This window comes from Vicugna pacos, chromosome 13, assembly GCF_048564905.1.
Source record: "Vicugna pacos chromosome 13, VicPac4, whole genome shotgun sequence".
Taxonomy (NCBI): domain Eukaryota; kingdom Metazoa; phylum Chordata; class Mammalia; order Artiodactyla; family Camelidae; genus Vicugna; species Vicugna pacos.
Window position 1 is genome coordinate 16,526,534 of NC_132999.1, and position 19,130 is coordinate 16,545,663.

Below are 19,130 nucleotides of genomic sequence, written 5' to 3' on the forward strand. Positions count from 1 at the left end.
TTGTGGGTAATCAGTTGCCTTCTTTTTACTTCTAGAAAAATGAATAAAATACTATAAAGTCAATTTTTATCATTAGAATGCTCATTTATGTACTAAAATGTTGATTCCATTGCTTTTCAAAGTTTCACAGAAATATGAAAAGTAAAAATGAATGGTTGTTGACTTTGCTGTTGTCCTCTACTGTTCAATTCAATTAGCCTTAGAATTTTTTGATGGAATCTATCTTTGCTGGCAAGATACCATAATTCTGAAGTCAGTGTACTTTCATAAAATTGAATATTTATCTTATGTAGTAAGTCTCAGGGAGGTAACAAGAGCCAAATTGTTCAACCTAGAAAGAGCCTGAATCACCTCTAGTAGAAGCTAAAATTCATAATTTTATTTCATGTTGTCTTATGCTTATTTTATGAACTTTAGTTCCACCTTAAGAAGAGTCAGTTACCTGATTCTGACCAGGAAATGAAACAAGACTTAAGAAGCCCGCTTGCCTTAAACAAGGTAAAGTTTCAAACTTCCGATAGTGATAAAACCATTAATATAATTTGTTACTTTTAATATTTAGCAACCAGATAATTTCTAGAAAAGGTTGACTAATGACTAACATTAGTCAGAGGAACTCTTAATAGTCAGTGAAAATCCCCCAAAAGTAAATACCACAAGAGTTGTCGTTGGTTTAATGTATGAAATCAGGTAATGAGCTTGAAATCGAAATTAGCCTTCATGGCAAAGATGAGTGGTTTATTGTGAACTCTGAATATTAACAGTCAATCCACAGCAACATTAGACAAGGAACAGTTAACACATATTAGCTCTGAGTGATTTAATTTATTCCTACCACTAAAATGATTGTTTTATACCCATATCCCTTCTAATGTTTTAATCTGTTAGAAAAAAAAACCTAAATTGACTATCTCAACAAATGCAAAGTGTTTATGATTTTTTTCCCAAAAATTGAGATTAGAAGTTATCAGAAAATTTTTAACAGTAAAGACAATAGGTGTAACTGTAAATCATTGTGTGTGTGTGTGTGTTGCATTTTTTTTTTTACTAGAAATGAACACCATCTATGAAAAGCAGAATAGCCTAATATTTAAGAATACAGGGAATATCTCATTGGAGTGTTCTAATGGTTATATAAAATGCAAAACTACAGTTTCTTATCCAAAACCCTAAGGCCTAATGTGTTTCAAAATTTAGAAAGCACGTTTACAAAGGAAATATGGTGAACATACTGAATATTATGCAACACCCCCACCAGAGTCCAAAATTGAATACGTTGTATTAGTTAGCTACTGCCTCCATCATTCCTTGTAACAAAATACTCCAAAACTCAATAGCTTACAAAAGCCATCTTTTTAATTTATATTTTGTCTTTTTTATTTAGAGATCAGTGGGTCAGTTGGAATGACCACTCTGGGCTTTGGGGTCATCTGGGCTCAGCTAGGATTGGCTGGGTTCACCCCAGATTGAAGCTTGGGGAGGCTGTTCTGCATTTCTTCTTGGAACAGGGTTTCTCAGGGTGAATCAGTTCCTGGGACAGGGTTTCTCAGGGTGAATCACAGAAAGGCCAGAGACAAACCAAACCCAAACCTCACAAGCAGGTTTAAAGTCCCCACTCTCATCACCTCCACTCCATTCCATTGGCCAAAGCAAGCCATATGGCCAAGTCCAGAGTTAGGGAAATATATTTCAGGAGGAAGTAAGTGAATTATTTCTGTAGAATACTCAAATCTATCATACATATTAGCATTTCTTCAGTAAAACATATGAATATACTCACATAAGTGGGATAAACACAGATTATAAATAGCCTTATGGAAGTTTGGTTTTCAGAACTGTTTAGAGTTCACATTTATAGTTAAGACATTGAATCACCAATGTTGGCAAAGCACTTAGCACAGTGCCTGATAATAGATAGTCTTCTGTGCTCAGGGATAATGTATAATCCCTTATGGTACCTGGAGACTAACTATTGGAAGCTTTTCCCCATGTTGTGCCAAGCACATTAAAATGCGTCTGTATCCCCTCTTGAGTATATGAGTAAAATCGAGCTGTAATTGGTTAGATGACATAATCCTAGATTGTAATGATGCCTAAACATTTATTAAATTTAATTAATTCACTTTAGTTTTCTTTCTGACTGTGGAAGCTGGTACTATATCTTTAAATCTGAAATATCTAAATGTAAATATAACAGAGCTTACTATGAGCCATGCACTACTAAATTTCACATGTATAGCTAACTGAATCCTCATAACCGCTCTGTGAGTTAGGCACTGTTGTCATCCTCAGTTTGCTATCCCCAGACAAAGAAACGAACATAGACACTCTAGAACTTTAAACAAATTCACATACATAGGAAGATGCAGAATTAGGATTCAAATGCAGGAGGCCCCACTCTCTTCTCCTTTCTCTCAACCTTGGGCTAAGCATTTTTGTAAACATGAGCTGAGTTTTTTAACAATGGACTAAGAATCCATTGCTGATTTAAAAAAATCCTTCTTTGCACATGAACTAGGATTTCTCCAGCTATCTTTTAAGATTTGGGAAATCTAGTCATTAATTTACTTTTCGTCAAAACTGTTTCTCTGTGAGCTCCTGAAAGTCAGGAAGGCCATGTGATGTACCATTGTATTTCCAGTGTCTGGCATACTGCCTGGCATGCAACCGGCACCAAATAAATATTTATTGAACAAGGTGAATGACCAAGTGAGTAAGCTATAGGTAATTAATGCATTTTAAACATGGACCTTTAAGGTAATAGTTTGTGTAATTTCTGTCAAGTCACATGGTATTTCCTCTTTCGTCCTTTCACTCTGCACTTCCTACCCCTGAGACTAAGAGCTGCAGCAAGGATGGCCTCCCCTCTGGTTGAGGCAGGCAAAAGCTACTGCTGGTATCTGATTCCTCATGTTCTCCACGGAGCCTTGGCTGTTTCAGATTTCATCTACTTCTTTTGTTGCCCTGACAGAACCTAACAAAATCTCCAGACCCATAGGAGGCCCATAAAATAATGCTTGTTCAATTGAATTATAACGTCAGTGAAGGCTGTAGCTGATGCAAACCAATTGTGAGAGGGTGTAGAGGAGTAAGACCCAGGGATGTTCCTGCCCGTCAGTTAGTGCATCTCATTCACTCAGAGAACGAATCTCTCTGCTTAAAGAACATCTGCACAGTCTTCAGGTGAGTTAAGTAAACTTCATGTTCTCCCTTTATTAACTTGTTCGTACTACCATGTTTTTAACCAGAGTGGGATAGTTACTTAGGCTTCAATAATATTCTCCTAAAATAAAGGGAACAAATGTTGTCGATAGAGTTACACTGACATTTAAGGCCAACTGATAATTGGTGACTATACTATTTTTGTATTCCTTTAGTTATCTGAGAATCATATTTCTAAGGAGATCTGAAGTAGAGCTGTGGACTTGTGTCTAGAGTGGAACATTGCCCAGTAACAGTGCTATCTACCATATATTTATCCCTAACCCTCTGGCCTAGACTGTAATTAAAAGAGAGGGTTATTACAACAGTATGGTTATTATTTGATTAATGTCTTCTTGAAAAATAAAGAACTCAACTTTAAGCCAAGGGATTTTTCTAAATACTTTAATGCAGTTCTTGAGTGCATAACGTTACGATTTCTTAAATTTTGAAAAAAGATGAAATAAACGCAAAGATTTATGAAAGAAAAACAATAGAAAACAATACTAATAAATGAGTAGCAATTGAACGAGACAAAGAATCAAAATGAATTACATCTATTTTTAAACTAGATCATGAAGAAACAGCAAATTAAAAATAAGTAAAATAAGAGAAACTTTGTATGCTCTCAAAAGAGATTTCTTTGCATTTTTTGGGACTTTAAAAATTGACACACACATACAATTGATACAGGTTCTCCATTGCTAAAGATGAACTATTTTATTACAGCAGTAATAAAGTTTCAATATTTTAAGTATTAACAGAATAGAGAGATAGAAGGTAAAACAAAATTTCCTTGCCTTATATCCTCCCTACTCTATAATCCCAACTTCAGGAGAAAACTACTGGTAACATTTTCTACCTTTTATAAGCTATTGAAAAAATTTCACTTTTATAGTTTGTATTAGTTTTTTAGGGTTACCATAGCACAATACCACAGACTAGGAGGCTTAAACTGCAGAAGTTCATTTTCTCACAGTTCTGAAGGCCAGAATCCTGAGATTAAGGCATTCTAAGTGTTGATTTCTTCTAAGGCCTCTCTCCTTGCTTTGTACATGGCAGTTTTCTCTCTATCTTCATGTGGTCTTTGCTCTGTGCACCTCTGTGTCCTAATCTCCTCTTATGGGGACACCAGTCGGATTGGATCAGGGCCCACCCTAACAGCCTCATCTTAACTTAGTCACCTCTTTAAAAGTCTTGTCTCCAAATACAGTCACATTCAGGGGTACTGGAGGTTAGGACTTCTACATACAAATTTTGGGGAGACCCAACTCAGCCCATAACACTATTAAAAGCAATACTACAGAAAAAATTGTGAAATTCCTGTACATATATCTTTGAAAAATTTTGCAAGTACTTCAGTAGGATAAATTTTAAGATGGAAGTCAAAGGATATTGTCATTAGTAATTCGGAAACATGTTGATAAATTTCCTATAAAAGGTTTATAGTGATTTATACTATCAACAATACATAGAAATACCATTTCCCTGTGGCCTTGGGCTTACATAATCTTTTAATTTTTCAATTGGAAAGAAAAAAATGACAATTTATTCTTGTTTTAATTTGTACAATTTGAAATATGGTTAATTGTCTACTAAGATTTTTACCATGAACTCCCTTGCACATTTTTTCTACTGGGTTATCTTTTATTCACTTATTTGTGAGAAATTTTTGGTATATTAAAGAATGCTTTGTCATACGTATTACAAATATTTTTTCCAATCTGTTCTTATCTTTCATTTGGCCCTTTTGTTTTTTTTACTGCTTTGAGTTTTGTTTGTTCGTTTGTTTGTTTGTTTTTGACCTTAACTATGTTTTTAATTGACGTATAGTTGATTTACAATGTTGTATTAGCTTCTGGTGTACAGCAAAGTGATCCCATTTTATACATAGAGTTTTAAAATTGATAATAATTTAAAATATTAAGATATAAATTTGGATATTAACTTTTCTTGAATAGCTTACAGGTTTGAAAAATGCTTAGAAAGGATTTTTCCTAGGCCAAAATTGTTAATGAATTAATATTATCCCATGTTCTCTTCTAAGTATTTTATGGTTTCTTTTTTCACATTTAAGTTTCTTTCTTTACATCTTAGTATAAAAGGAGAAGAGGGAAAATTCAGCTTCATGTTCTTTAAATGTTCAGCTAGTCTTACCAATATTATTTATTCAACAATTCATATTTTCCTCATTTATTAAAGTTGACTTTTATCACTTATTAAATTCTGAAAATTATTCAGGATTATTCATGGATTCTCTTATCTGTCTCACTGATCTCTTTGTCTAATCAATGGTCAGGGAAATACAGTTCTAAATACTTTTTCGTCATGTCCCTCATGATTCTTCTCTTTTAGAATTTTTTCTTACATATGTATTTTTCATATGGATTTTAGCATCATTTAGTTCAAGTATCAAAAAAGTCCCAAAAACTTGATTCATATTTTTCATTGATTCAAGGATAACTGATGCCTTTTAAATATTGGCCCTTTTACCCAAATTAAGGATATCTTTTCATTTATTTAACTCTTCTTTTATGTACCGCAGAAGAATTTTTAATTTTTGTGCTTTTTTGTTACATTAACTCCTAGAATTTCAGCATTTCATATTAATTGTGAATGAGACATTTCCTTTCGTTCTTTTTGACAGATAATCATTAAAGTAATTATCTTTTATGCTAAGTTTGTGATTAGCCAGATTAATGAATTTTTATTCCTCTACGTAGTTTTTTATTTGAATTATTTATATTTTTTAGGTTTATAATTACATCAATTACAAATGATTGTAAGTTTGTTTCCTTCTTTCATCTTCTTTATTCTCCTGTCCAGTTGCACTGGCTAGCATTTCCAAAATAAATATCATAGAGGTGTCTTTTCAGTTTTACATTGTACTGAAGGAATTGGCCATTACAACAAGGCAAGACAACAAAATAAAAGTAGTAATGTTTGGAAAGAAAGAAGTAAAATTGTCATTATTTATATATGATGTGACTGTTAATGTAAAAATTCAAAAGAATTTACAAATAAATTATAAAAATAAATTAATTTTTGCAAGGTCACTGGATAGAAGGCCCATATAGAAAACCAATTTTATATATATATCAGTACCAAACCAGAAAATAAAAGAATTTTAATTACCATTTATAATAACATGAAAATCCAACTATTTAGGAATAAACTAACAAATACAGTGAATGACCTCTTCCCTTAAAATATAAAATACAACTAAAAGAATCTAAAGAAGACCCAAATCAGTAGAAGAAATCCGACGTTTATTGACTGGGAAACTTAATATAATGTCAATTCATGCCAAATTGGTTCAACATGCAAACCTAGTCAAAAGCCAGGAAGTTCTTTTGTAGAAATTGACAAGATGATTCTAAAATTTATTTGAAATTCAGAAAACTTAGAAGAGCCAAGGCAATTTTGAAGAACAAATCTGTTAGTCTTAACATAAAGCTTCAATAATTAAAACAGTCTGGTGTTACCACAGTTGAGATAAACAGACAAATGGAACAGAATACATATCCCAGAAAAAGACGGGCACAAATAGCATCATCTGATTTGCTGCATAGCCACTACTGCAATTCTGGGGGAAGGAAATGGTGCTGGGTCAATTGGATAGATGTATAAAAAATTAATTTGAGATGAATCGTAATCTTTTATGTGAAAATAAAACAATCAAGCTTCTAGGTGAAAACACAGGAGAACATCTTCACCATCTTGGAGAAAGCCAAGGTTTCTAAAAATGAAGCATCAAGACAAACTGTAAAAGGAAAGATTGAAACATTGAATTTAATTAACATTAAAAATGTCTATTCATGAAAAGACACCATTTAAAAAGAGAAAAGACAAGTCACAGACTAAGAGATGATATTTGCAATACAAATCCTGAAAAAGGGTCTGTATCCAGAATATACAAAGAACTTCTGCAAATAAGTAAGAAAAAAAGTCAATCAGTTTAAAAAAATGGAAAAAAGACTTGAATAGACATTTCACAGAAGAGGATATCAAATCACCAAAAGTCAACAGCATTAGTCATCAGGGAAATACAAATTAAAACTCCAATAATATATACTCATACATCACACCAGGATGGCTAAAGTTAAAGAGACTGATAATGATAAATGTTGATGAAGATGTGGAACAACTGAAACTTACATTGCCAGTGAGTATATGTTGGCATACCTACTTTGGAAAATTATTCTACAGTATCTATTAGCATTAAGTATACCCATATATCTGTAGGCTAGCCTATTCTACTTTTGCTATATACCTAACAAAAAGGAATGATTATGTCCACCAAAAAGACATATACAAGAATGCTTACAGCAACTTTATCACCACAGCCAAAAACTGGAAGCAACTAAAATATTATGTAATTATAAAATAATAACACAATAAAATGAAATAAAATACTTTTACATGCAATAACGTGGATGAATCTCACAGACATTTTGTGGGGAGGAATAGTAGTCAAAAAGATAACAAATGCAGGTTATGCAGTTCAGAAAGAAGAAAAAACTTATCCATGGTGATAAAGATGAAAAAGGATTAGCACTGGAGGACTGACTGACTGGAAAAGAGCACAGAAAAGCCCTTTGACCTTATGGAAATGTCTGTATCTTGATCGAGGCAGTTCTGTATCTTATCTATGTATTTGCTATGGCTGAATTATGTCCACTTCCAAATTCATATGCTAAAGTTCCACCCCCCACCCCCCACCCCCGTACCTAAGAACGGAACTGTATTTGGAGATAAGGTGTTTAAAGAGGTGATAAGTTAAAAGAGTCCATTTGGGAAGAGCCCTATTCCAATATGACTGGTGGCCTGATAAGAAAAAGAGGAGACATTAAGGGTGCAAGCACATAGAGCAAAGGTTATGTGAAAGTCAGAAAGAGACTGGCCATCTACAAGCCAGGGGAGACGCCTCAGAGGACTCCAACATTGCCAGCACCTTGATGTTGTATTTACAGCCTCCAGAACTGTGAGAAAATTAATTTCTTAAGCCACCCAGTCTGTTGTGTTTTGTTATGGAATCTTTAGCAAACAAATATATTTATTTGTAGAAATTCATCAATATGTACACCTATGATTTATGTAGTTTACTATATGTAAGTCATATATACATCAATCTAAATTTTAACCCATGTTTCCTTCTGGCAAACAACCTAACTTATCTCCAATACATCAATCCCACTCATCGTCAGAAACCCATATTGTAGTTCATCCAACATTTTCTGCAGAGCCCATCACTATTTCTAATTGTCTTTAACTCCACCTTAGCCTTTTTAGTAACAACATTTTGCTCTGTTTTTCCTTGGCAAGGAGAGAAATGGAGGGAGAGTGTGGAATCAGTATGATCTGATTATTCTGGACCCTTCAGTGAGCTGTAAATGAGAGTCCCTTTGCTAGATCCACCGGTGACTTTTTGAGCAATCATGGGTTTATACCTTCCCTTTCTTGTACTTCTGCTTTCACGTATGGAAAATAGTGATAATTATAATTGGCCAGACCTCCAAGGTTGAGAAGATTACTAAGATATTATCTTAAAATTGTACACAATTGGTGCTATACAAACATGGGAGAAGGTGTTATTATTCCCAGTCCAATAATAAACATGGTTTCAAATGATAGCTTTCAAGATCTATAATCATAATGAGAACATCGCATCTCCACCCTTACTATGTTCCTATCTCCCATGGCTATGCTCTCCAAAGCAATATGGTGGAGACACAATGACAACTGTACCACCTCTTCAGTCAGATATAGGAGTTTTAGGAGTTACTGTTCCCCGATTTTAACCTTGCCAATCTATAGTTTTCCTTTTTGCCTACTTGGAGACCACCAACTCCTCTTTTAAAACTCATCTAGAGTAATTTTTTTCTCTAGAGATTTATGTGAACTCCTTTCCTTTCTCCAACATAAAATAAACACTCTTGTTTCCTGTTTCCCAATGCCAGTGTACCCTTGTACGGTGATACCATTACAAAGGCAACTACTGCTACTACTGCTGAGTACAGCTGCCCTTTACTTAGTGCTGCCGTTTCCAGGCAGTGATCAAAGTCTTACATATATTAAAACAAAGTCTTGACAGCAGTCATATGATGTAGGTACTATGAAAAAAAAAAAGAGGCATAAGTAGTTTACATGAATTTCTGAAGATCACACAGGAGGTAGGTGGCAAAGCCAGGCTTTGAACAAAGTCTATCCGGTTCTAGAGTCTGTTTTTGTAACCTCTCTATAATTCTGCTTGTCACACTTTATTGTACTTCTTGGCTTCAGTGTCCTTTTCATTTTCTAAATTTTTAATTTCTTGAGAGAAGAAACATTCTTTGAAGTATTTAGTGTTCTGCATACAGTAGGTGTTCAGTAAACATTTGCTGAATAGGTAGGTGGTTGAATGAATGAGACCCTCACTCTCAAAAACATCAAAGTTTGTGACTTCAGAAATTGAAAATTGCAAGGAATTCTGAAACAAGCTTTTAAAAGAGTAAAGGCATACTCTTTTGAACTGAGTAGTCACTTCCAGATTCTTCTGGCTTTCTAGTTTGAATTTTTTTTTGGCTTTCTTTAAGTTTATCTGTCTAGGTAATGAAGGAGGGGAATGACATCTACCTCACAGAGGGTCTTGTAAGGATTAGGTTTGTTTGTTTGTGTATTTATTTATTTAGTTAGTTAGTTACTTACTTAGTGGAGGTATTGGGGATTGAATCCAGGACCTTGTGCATGCTAGGCATGCACTCTACCACTTAGCTATACCCTCCTCCTTATAAAGAGTGAATGAAGTAATACATGTAATGTATTCAGAGCAGTGTCTAATCCATAGGAAGCCTTAAGGGATGCTATTGTTAGTGTTAATTGAATCAAAGGCAGAAGAGAGTAACTGTTAACTGCATGAACTTTGATGCAGCACTGACTGGGTTCACAGCCCAGATCCAGTGTTTATGAGCTGTGTGATCTTGGGCAAATGACTAATCCTCTCCAAACTAAAGTTTCCCCAGTGTCTAAAATAGAACAATAGTATGCATCTCAAATGGTTATGGTGAGGATAAAATGTTTTAAGTGATACATATGAGTATAGTTAGAACCCTTAATCCTCACACTATTTGAGGTATGTATTTCTATCATACTGTATTTGTTCTAAGTGTTATGTATTTATATGTTATATCTATCTCAATTCAAACGGTGTCTGTCACATAGTAAGTATGATATAAATGTTTGCTGTTATTATGATAATGCATAATGTATGATGTCTGGCAGGTAGTATTGTCAGTGTCTGTTGAGACATTTTTAAATGAAAAGTCTAGAGTAATTTCTAGGTTTCCATTTGGGTGTCTGAATAGCTAGCACTTTTAAACAGATAATACAACAGGAGAAATACCACGAGTTTGTAGCTTGGTGACACCACCTAGGGGTCAACTGGTCTATCCCAATGATTATGTTACAAGGAGAAAGACACAAGCTAGACTGAGAATTATTCATAGTGAGATACAAAGAAGTGCCTTGGTGAGTCTGGGACGAAAGGTGGTCCAAAGGAACTAGATCTTAGAGTTTTCAGTGAAATTTTACTAGACATGGGCTTAAAAAGTAGGCTTTATTTGTAGGCAATGGGAAGATACAGCAGAATTATATTCAGAAAGTAAGGAAAACAGAAGTGTGTTTTAAAATGATCACACTTGGAAACTGTGCAGACTGGATTATCTATAAAAAGAAACCAAAGATTAGAGAATTGGTAAGAAAAGTCTTCAATTGTCCCAAGTTGGACAGAAGATGAGGGTCTGGACTTGCAGAGGAGTAGGGAGGATAGAGAGGAGATGGTAGCTCATTATGAATAGGGGAGGCAGAATCTGGTCTGGATAACTGATTGGATGTGTGGGTAACGAATCAAGGATGACTTTGAGACATGTAACTTAGGTAACTGGTTGGGAAATTGGACCATTAAGTGAGATAGGAAGACAGCTGGTTGGTTTATGCATGTAAACTATATAGTGGTTCATGCGGTTTGTCTAGGCAGAGATGTCTAGAAAGCGATTAGTTCTGTGAGTCTATGGTTCAGTCAAGAGGTTAGGGTTGAAGATCCAGATTTGGTCACAGACCCTATGAGAAGAGATGAGCTAAAGGAAAGAATACTCAGGAATATTAACATTCAAGGAGTGGGTGGAGGAAATGGAGCTTGTGAAAGAGACAGAAGGGGGTGTTGGAGCAGTAGGATAACCGAGAAAGTAAAGTCACCCGGGGAGATAGGAGAGCTTGTTCCAAAAAGAAGAGTGTTAAATTTCAGTGACATCAATTAGGGAACACAAAGAGGTCACTGGTGATCTTTGTCAGAGTAGAGGCAGGGGAATATTGGGTCTGGAATCTAAATTGTCTGCAGTAGGTCAGGGAGGGAATGGGAAGTGAGGTTTTAAAGCCAGCAAATAAGAAGTATTCTTTCCAGAAGTTTGATTCATAACCAAAGGTAAGGAGCCAGTGAATATGATGGATTGAGGAGAATACAGGGTTCAGAAGGATGTTTTGTAGGATGCAGAGGATTTGAGAGTAAGATTGAGGAAAGGTATGAAAGAAGATCGTTAAAGGAGCAAGTTGTAGAAGGTGATGGAAGGTAATAGCTAACAATTACTAAGTTATACCATGTGCGCTATCTAGTAAGTGCTTTTCACATGCTAACTCATTTAATCTTTATTCTGACCCTGGAGGCCGGGACTAAACAGAACACATGCTCTTAACTCTTAGGCTATGCTGGCCAGCTCTCTAAAATAGGTCTAAGAGTGTTAAGTAAAGGTGAGTATGCGTAAGTAAAGCTGTACACTTTGCCCAAGACTAGTTCATTGCTTCTTTGGAGATCTGGCATCAGAAAAGATTGATGAGTTTGGAGGCTGAGACTGTTTATGTCTCATGACTCCTTCCCCCAACTTTGCCAGTGAAGTAGAACACCTGTTTTGAGAAGGAAGTGATGAGGCAAAGGTCAGGAAGTAGCTAAGATCTGAAATAATCACTAAAGAGCCTGGGATTCTACTAGAATTAAATAAAAGATCTTCTGAGTAAAACACAGTCCTTCTATCTTAAAAAAGAAAATTGTGACCTACTGGAGCAGATACAAGTGCCCAAATAATGGCAATATCAGGTAGCATGTGTGAAGGGATATAATAGATATAGCTGATATAATATAATATATATTATATATATATGTAATAATATAATATAATAGATATGAGGGTTCACACAAAGGAGACACTGTATCTGCTTATGTGGCAGGAGGATAAAAAGTATCTCAAAGAATGTGTGGTAGTGGAAAGATGGAGCTTCAACAAGCAGCCCTGGAAGCTTTGTAGCCCATTCTTTCCAACTGACAGCTCCTCAGCTCTGTAAGAGTAGGGTTGTTTGATGAAAGAGAGTTGTCAACAAAGATTACAGGAAACTGGCATTGAGGGGAACACAGCACAGGGGGAGGAAGAGTCCTTGAACAGGGAATGATGAGAAGGCAGGTTGAGGGCATTGAGCCTCGGTTCTCTAAATAATGGCAGCCACCTCTAAGATTATTCTCCTCCTCTTTCTCCCCCTCTTCCTCTAGTTTTACACTACTGAGTGCTTATCAAATGCCTGGCACTGCCTTTATACATCGCATGTGCTCAGTCCTCACCATAGCTTTTGCGAGGATGCCATCAACTCCAGGAGACTTAGCTGAGGCTCTGAGAGCTCCAGTTACTTGCCCAAGGAATTCCACCCAGATCCATGTGATCTTTATCCTTGCTTCTCATACTACTTCCAATAATTATGCAGATAGCACCAATAAATTAATAAGGATGAAAATGATACTACTACTAATAATAATTACTAACAGATATATATCCAACAACACATGGTGCTTTGGGGATTTATCAAAATGTTAACGTGAACAGAATCCAAGGTGCCCTTGTGGCAGTAGTAAAAGAGGAAAAAACTTGCTTTTTTTTTTTTTTTTAGCAAATACATTTTACTTGAAATGTTTCAGATAGTTTTAAATACTTACCCACATTATCCCATTTACTCTTCATAATGGTCATATTTGGGGAGGGTATTATAATTCCCATTTTACAGACGAGGGTACTGAGTGACTAAATGATTACCCTAACTGGCCCAGGCACACAACCGGTAAGTGGCAAAGCGAGGATTCGGACCCCAGGTAATCTAGCTCGAGAGCCCGTGCTCTTCAGTGCTGCACTGTGCTGGCTCTGAGGGTTAGGTGGAGCGAGAGTGTGGAGCACCTTGTACATCCAGCCAAGGAGCGTAGCCCCTGTCCTTTCCCTTTCTCAGATCTGAGGTGTCTTTCATGCCTCTTATACCGGTGGTTCTTTAGGACTTACTACCTTGGCAAATAGAGTCATTGCATCACCAAAATCCTTTTATATACCTGAGAGTATAAACTTTATGGAAAGCAAGAGCATATCTGTCCTTTGTGTATTTGTATCCTGGCACTTGCCAGATACTTGGCATATGATAAATGCATAATAAATCCTTATGAAACATGAAAAAATTATCATCAAATTCGCCTTCAGGTATCAGATTTCTTAGAAAAGTAAGACATATATCAGAGGTCAGGAATTTTTTCCCATAGAAATTATACAGTAAGATGAATAATATTGATAAAGAAGCTTAAAATTTTGGGTAAAGACAACAAAATATCAAAAAAAAATTTCAGACTCAGTTTGCAGCTTAGCTAAGCAAAAATTAATTTTGTGCATTGAATGTCTTTTGGTAATTTGTATTCTTCAAGAATGTCTTCAAAACACTCTGAAATTATGCTTAACAATTACTTTCATGAGTCATTTGACTTGAGAATGGATCTTCAACTTGGAAAAGTCTTAGTGGCAGATTTAAGCAAGGAAAGACTTGCAAAGATTTAAGGCTTTATTGGAGGGAGTTTGATAGGAGAGTAAGGTGCTGAGGAAAAAAAAAAAACCAGAGTTGAGCGCATGAACAAAGTAGTAGCTGAAAACAGTAAAACAGTGCCTGTCTGGGAACCGGTAGAAAAGGGGGTAACTGAATGAATGTCTCCTCAGGGAACATGGGAAAGCAGGAGTGAGGCCGCTTAGCCCAGTGATAACGTGATTTCTCCTCACTTCCACAGCCTTGTGGGGTTTTTTCTCTGGTGAGCTCAAAGGACATAAAGGAGGTAAGAATGGAGGCTTCAAAGTAGGCTTTCTGATGTAGGCTGCATGAGGGCAAGGCCTGCTCCGGGCCCACTGCTATCCCCCAGCGTCTAGAGCAGCTCCTGGCACGTGCAGGAGCTCAGTACGTATATGATGATTGAATGAATGGTGTGTTCCGTCTACTGTAGAATCTTAACTCCGCACTTTACTGGCTCTGTGGCCAAGGGAATATTCCTTAACTTCTCTGAACTGACTTTCCCCTTTTTAAAATGATAAAAAAATAGTGCCTTCCTGATAAGGCTGTTGTGTGTTTTAATGGTGATAACATATGTAAAACATTTAGCAGAGTGCTTGGTACATAGGAAGCAATCCATACAAGTTCATATTGTTGTTGCTGTTATAATTATTGGCATTATTATTAGGGGCTATTTGCTGCCATCGTAGCTGACATTTGTGAAATCACCTGAGCTCCCTCGCTCCCAGCCATCCTAGTTTCCTTTAATTAGTGGGAAAGAAATATGAAGATCCTTGACTTTCATGTGTTTTATCCTCATACAACCTCTACTTTCCCACATGACACATAGACACACCTGAAGCTGTTTTTATTGGAGATTGTCCTTCATGCTCGGCTACTTAGTGATGATTCTGAGCTAATTTACAATTAGCATCGTGTAAGGACTGGGCTTTGGTCCAAGTCAGGGCCTGTTCTCACCCGAGGTGGTCTGGGGCTGAGGTTAAGTCTGAGCCCCTCTTCCTGCCTTTGGCCACTTCCTGAACGCCTGGACTGCCAGGGACTGGAACGTGTTTGTGTGTCATTCATTTATTCAACAAAATGTGTGTGCCGACTGTGCTACGGTGGTGAGTGTGGTCTACGCATCACAGGATCACTGACCAGGCTCTCCTCCCACTGCCCCTCTGGGTGGGGAGCAGCAGATGGAGAGGAGCTTGTGAGCATGACAGAGTACAAGGTGAGATGCAGAGGAAGGGTGGTCATGAGGGCATGGCGGGCTGGGGAGAGCAGTCAGCTCAGACCCCACTAGGCTTGCACTGTGAAAACAGGTGAAGAGAAAAGGCCCTTTCCCCCACCTCTGCTCCAGGAACCCAGCACACGTGACTTCAGAGGTTTGAACACTGGGGTACATCTGCTCTCTGCCAAAGCCTCTTTCAAGCCTGAGCAACAGCAGGGGGTTGGCTGGCTACTGCAGGTTGTCGGCTGCTTTCCACCAGAGGCCTCTGGAAATCTATAAAGTTTCTTACCTGCCCTTCCAGGTTGCAATTTCAAAGAGGCAATTTCATAAGAGACAGTAATTAGGTATTTTATAGTTTTTTTTGTTTTTGTTTTTGTTTTTTTGCTATCTGGGAACAGAAACCTCTTCCTTGAAAACATACAAAATATTTTCTGTTGAATGCCCACTTTGTGTTGTCAGCTTTGCGCTAAGCACTTTGTAACATTATTTTTTTTAATGCTTACCACAACCTATGAGGTTGGTATTATCACTTTTTTTTTAAGAAATAAGAAAAATAAATCTCAAAAAGGTAAGTAATTTCCTCAAGTTTATCTATACAATTAGTAAGACTTAAAGATGACAATGAATAAACCTAATGTTGAAATGTACAAAGACGGTAAAAGAAAAGTTGAAATGGAGACCTGCCAGTCAGGTGCTGATGTGTAAAAAGGGAGGGAGTAGTGGGGTATTTATTAACTAAACAAATTCATCTAAAGATCAGGTAGAAGTATTGGTCTTCCAAGCCCTGGGCTCTAATTGGTTCCTACCCAAGGTGAGTGTGTGAAAGGAGGTGCTGGAAAAGGTGTTGTATGTACACACAATACAAGACAATGGGACTCAGAGAAAGAAGGGGAGGGTGGTTCTGTGTAGGAAAAAAAATAAGCTTTTTGAAAGAAACTGAAAAAATATATAAGTGTATATATATATAGAGAGAGAGAGAGAGAGAGAGGGAGAGAGAGAGAAGTGACACTGAATAATAGAGTGTGAACCCAAAATGCCTGCTCGCACTCGTAGGCACTAACTATAAGAAAATACCAACAACAGAGGAGCCACGGGGATGCCATTTACGGATAAAAGCTATTTATAAGAATGAGAAGCCTCAGAGTGGGATTATTACTTTTGTTAGGTCCCTCTGAGAAGTAAATTAGATGTTTGAGTAGGTAGATGCAATTCTTTCAGATTTCTGTGTTACAGTTACAACAATGACAATAATGATACGCTGCCCATGGCTTTCAAAGTGGGCTTTCTCACCTGGAGGAACTGAGCCTTCCTCTGTGCAAGCTGCTGTGCCAGGGCTGTGAGAGACACAGAAGCTCAGGTCATACTCTCCTTGTTTTTAAGGAGCTTGCAAGCCAAGGGTGACAACAAAGCACCTGTATAGATACGTGTGTAAACTTCAGTCCAGGAAAAATGTGCCAGGTAGGCATTTAGTCAGTACATGCTAGATAGGAATGAGCAGTTGAGGGAGAAGGAGGAGTTGCAGTGAATCCACCTTCAGCTAGATATTTATTTATTCATATGTTCATTCACTCATCCATTCAATAAGTATGCACTGAACATCTTTATGACCTTCCATATGCTAAACCCTTCAAGTAAGTCAATGGATACATCAGAATGCCCAACTTAAAGTCTAGTGACATGGAATTGGAATGATCAATTTTGGTTGGCAGAGATGGATCGCACCCTTGGATTATCCATCCTTTGGACACTCTATCTAGTGACCCTACCCCCCAGAAGTGTTTTATTAGTGGTTGGGAGCAGTTTTTAGAATAGAATGTTTCTGTGTTTAAAGTTCACTGAATGTTGTTGTTAAGTGCTCAATACTGGGAATAATATTATTATTATATTATTATACTATTATTATTATAACCAGTAACCAATACTAGTTGGCCTTATAACCAATGCTAGTTGGCCTTATTAGCACCTTTGTCAAATAGAGTTAATCACCCAGACTGCTCCTAAAATATGCTTCCAAAAATAATTATAATATGATAAAATTTTAGAGCTGAGGAAGAACCACTTAGTGATCAGTTTTACTATCTTTTAACACAAGGTTTTTGTTTTCCCTTAAGGGATCCTAAGTATAATCATCATGTCATCATTAACCTCACCAGAATGGTCATCCTCATCATATCTTGCAAGAATATCATGAGGTAGGTACTGTTATCATCTCCATTTTTCAGATGAGAAACCTGAGCCTCAGAGTGGGTGACTGTGTAACAGCCTGTGGTGATCACACACAGCACCATGGGGCAGAGCTGGGATCTAGACTCTCCCCCAGATCCAGCCCACTCAAACACTCCTTCATGCTCTTTTCTACTTGTCTGTGTTATTCCCTTGGGAAATATGGATCCAACAGTTACCTTTATTATTCAAACATTCAGACATTGTGAATTTTAAAGCAGTTCATGGTGATAAATACTGCAGGTGTCTGCCCTATACTTGTTTTGGCAATACTGGTAAAATAAGGCAAGTTAGAAGCACTGATTAGCAATTAAATATATCTCTTTCTAGAAGAATGGTTATATAAATGTCCTTTCAAAATAGGGGATCACCTTGGTAGAGAACCAGTATTTAATTCCAAGCCTCTAGTTTCCAGATGTGGACACTGGAACCTAAAGAGATAGGCCTGTTATTCTAAAGAGATGCATTTGGGATCTGAGGTGATGAGGAGTGCTCTAGCAGTTGAGGACTCACTAATCTTAAATGAATAAACCAATTCAACTAGCCAAGAATGTCTTATAGATTCAATACCCATTTGAAGTGCATAGGACACCACTTCTTTCTTCTTAAATAGTGAAATGTAGTATCAAATGGAGAGTAAATCTTGATATTGAGTCCTATTAGCCTTGCTTTAGAAATGTCCCTTGGTATTAAACAAGAAATTCTAACCCAGAGGCATAACTACTATTTAAATGTGTGGAAGTTGGCAGCTTGCTGAGATGAGAACGCAGAATGTGGAGTTAACTAACAGTAGAGGTGAGAAGGACATTCTTTTTATGATGCTTTGGAACCTACTCCTGTCAGGAAAAAAACAAAATGATGTCAGCTTCTGAAAATGTAAAGAAGGAGTGCAAATAACCCATGCTGGTCTATGTATATTTGGGTACCAGTCAAAATGATGACCGATACTACTAACAATAACTCTGTCTACTTCTTCCCATTTGATCTGATATTCTTTAAAGTCAAGGCTGTTAATCACTATTCAGTGAAAAACAACTGGACTGGGGCTCCTCCAGGACTGTGGCAAGCATCTTCATACCTTGGTGTCCTCAAGTGCTTAGAAAAGAAAGCTTAGGACAGGTTAAGGGTGGAATATGTACCTGTTGGTTAAAGGGTTGAAGGAAAAACAGTGAGTAAATAGCACCTATATCCCCAGAACTGTTAAAAACTGTTAGATGCCAAGGAGATGGAATTTTATGAAGTTTGGTACCTGTCCTTAAGGAGTGCCTAGTTGAGTTGGAGACTAGAAATGAACACCTCTATGAAGTGTAACCTGCATGGCATCTTCTATAAAGGCAATGGAAGTTCAGGAACAGAGTAGAGGAGGGAATAGGACTTGGATATTCTCCTGATGAGAAGAGGTGTAGAAGAGGGGGAGGGGAGGGACAGGAAACCAGGTGTGTAAGGAGTGGTGGGTGTCAGGAACCGTGTATGTGTGGGAGTGGGTTGTTAAAAAATCAAGGGTCTGTTGGGCAATGTGAGTTGTACTGGCCAAGTGGCCAGTTTATAAAACATGGAACAACCCAGTCCAGGAATTTAGGCTTGATAGAGCAGGAAATCTCTAGAGTCC

The 19,130-nt window shown here is 37.0% G+C and overlaps 1 long non-coding RNA gene across 1 annotated transcript; it reads left to right on the forward strand.

The window, feature by feature from the left end:
• Positions 1–417: 417 nt before the first annotated feature.
• On the forward strand, positions 418–17,490 carry LOC140700883 (uncharacterized). Its single transcript, XR_012079618.1, has 3 exons — positions 418–498; positions 14,309–14,353; positions 17,410–17,490. It is a non-coding gene; the product is annotated as an uncharacterized lncRNA (long non-coding RNA).
• The last annotated feature ends 1,640 nt before the right edge of the window (positions 17,491–19,130 follow it).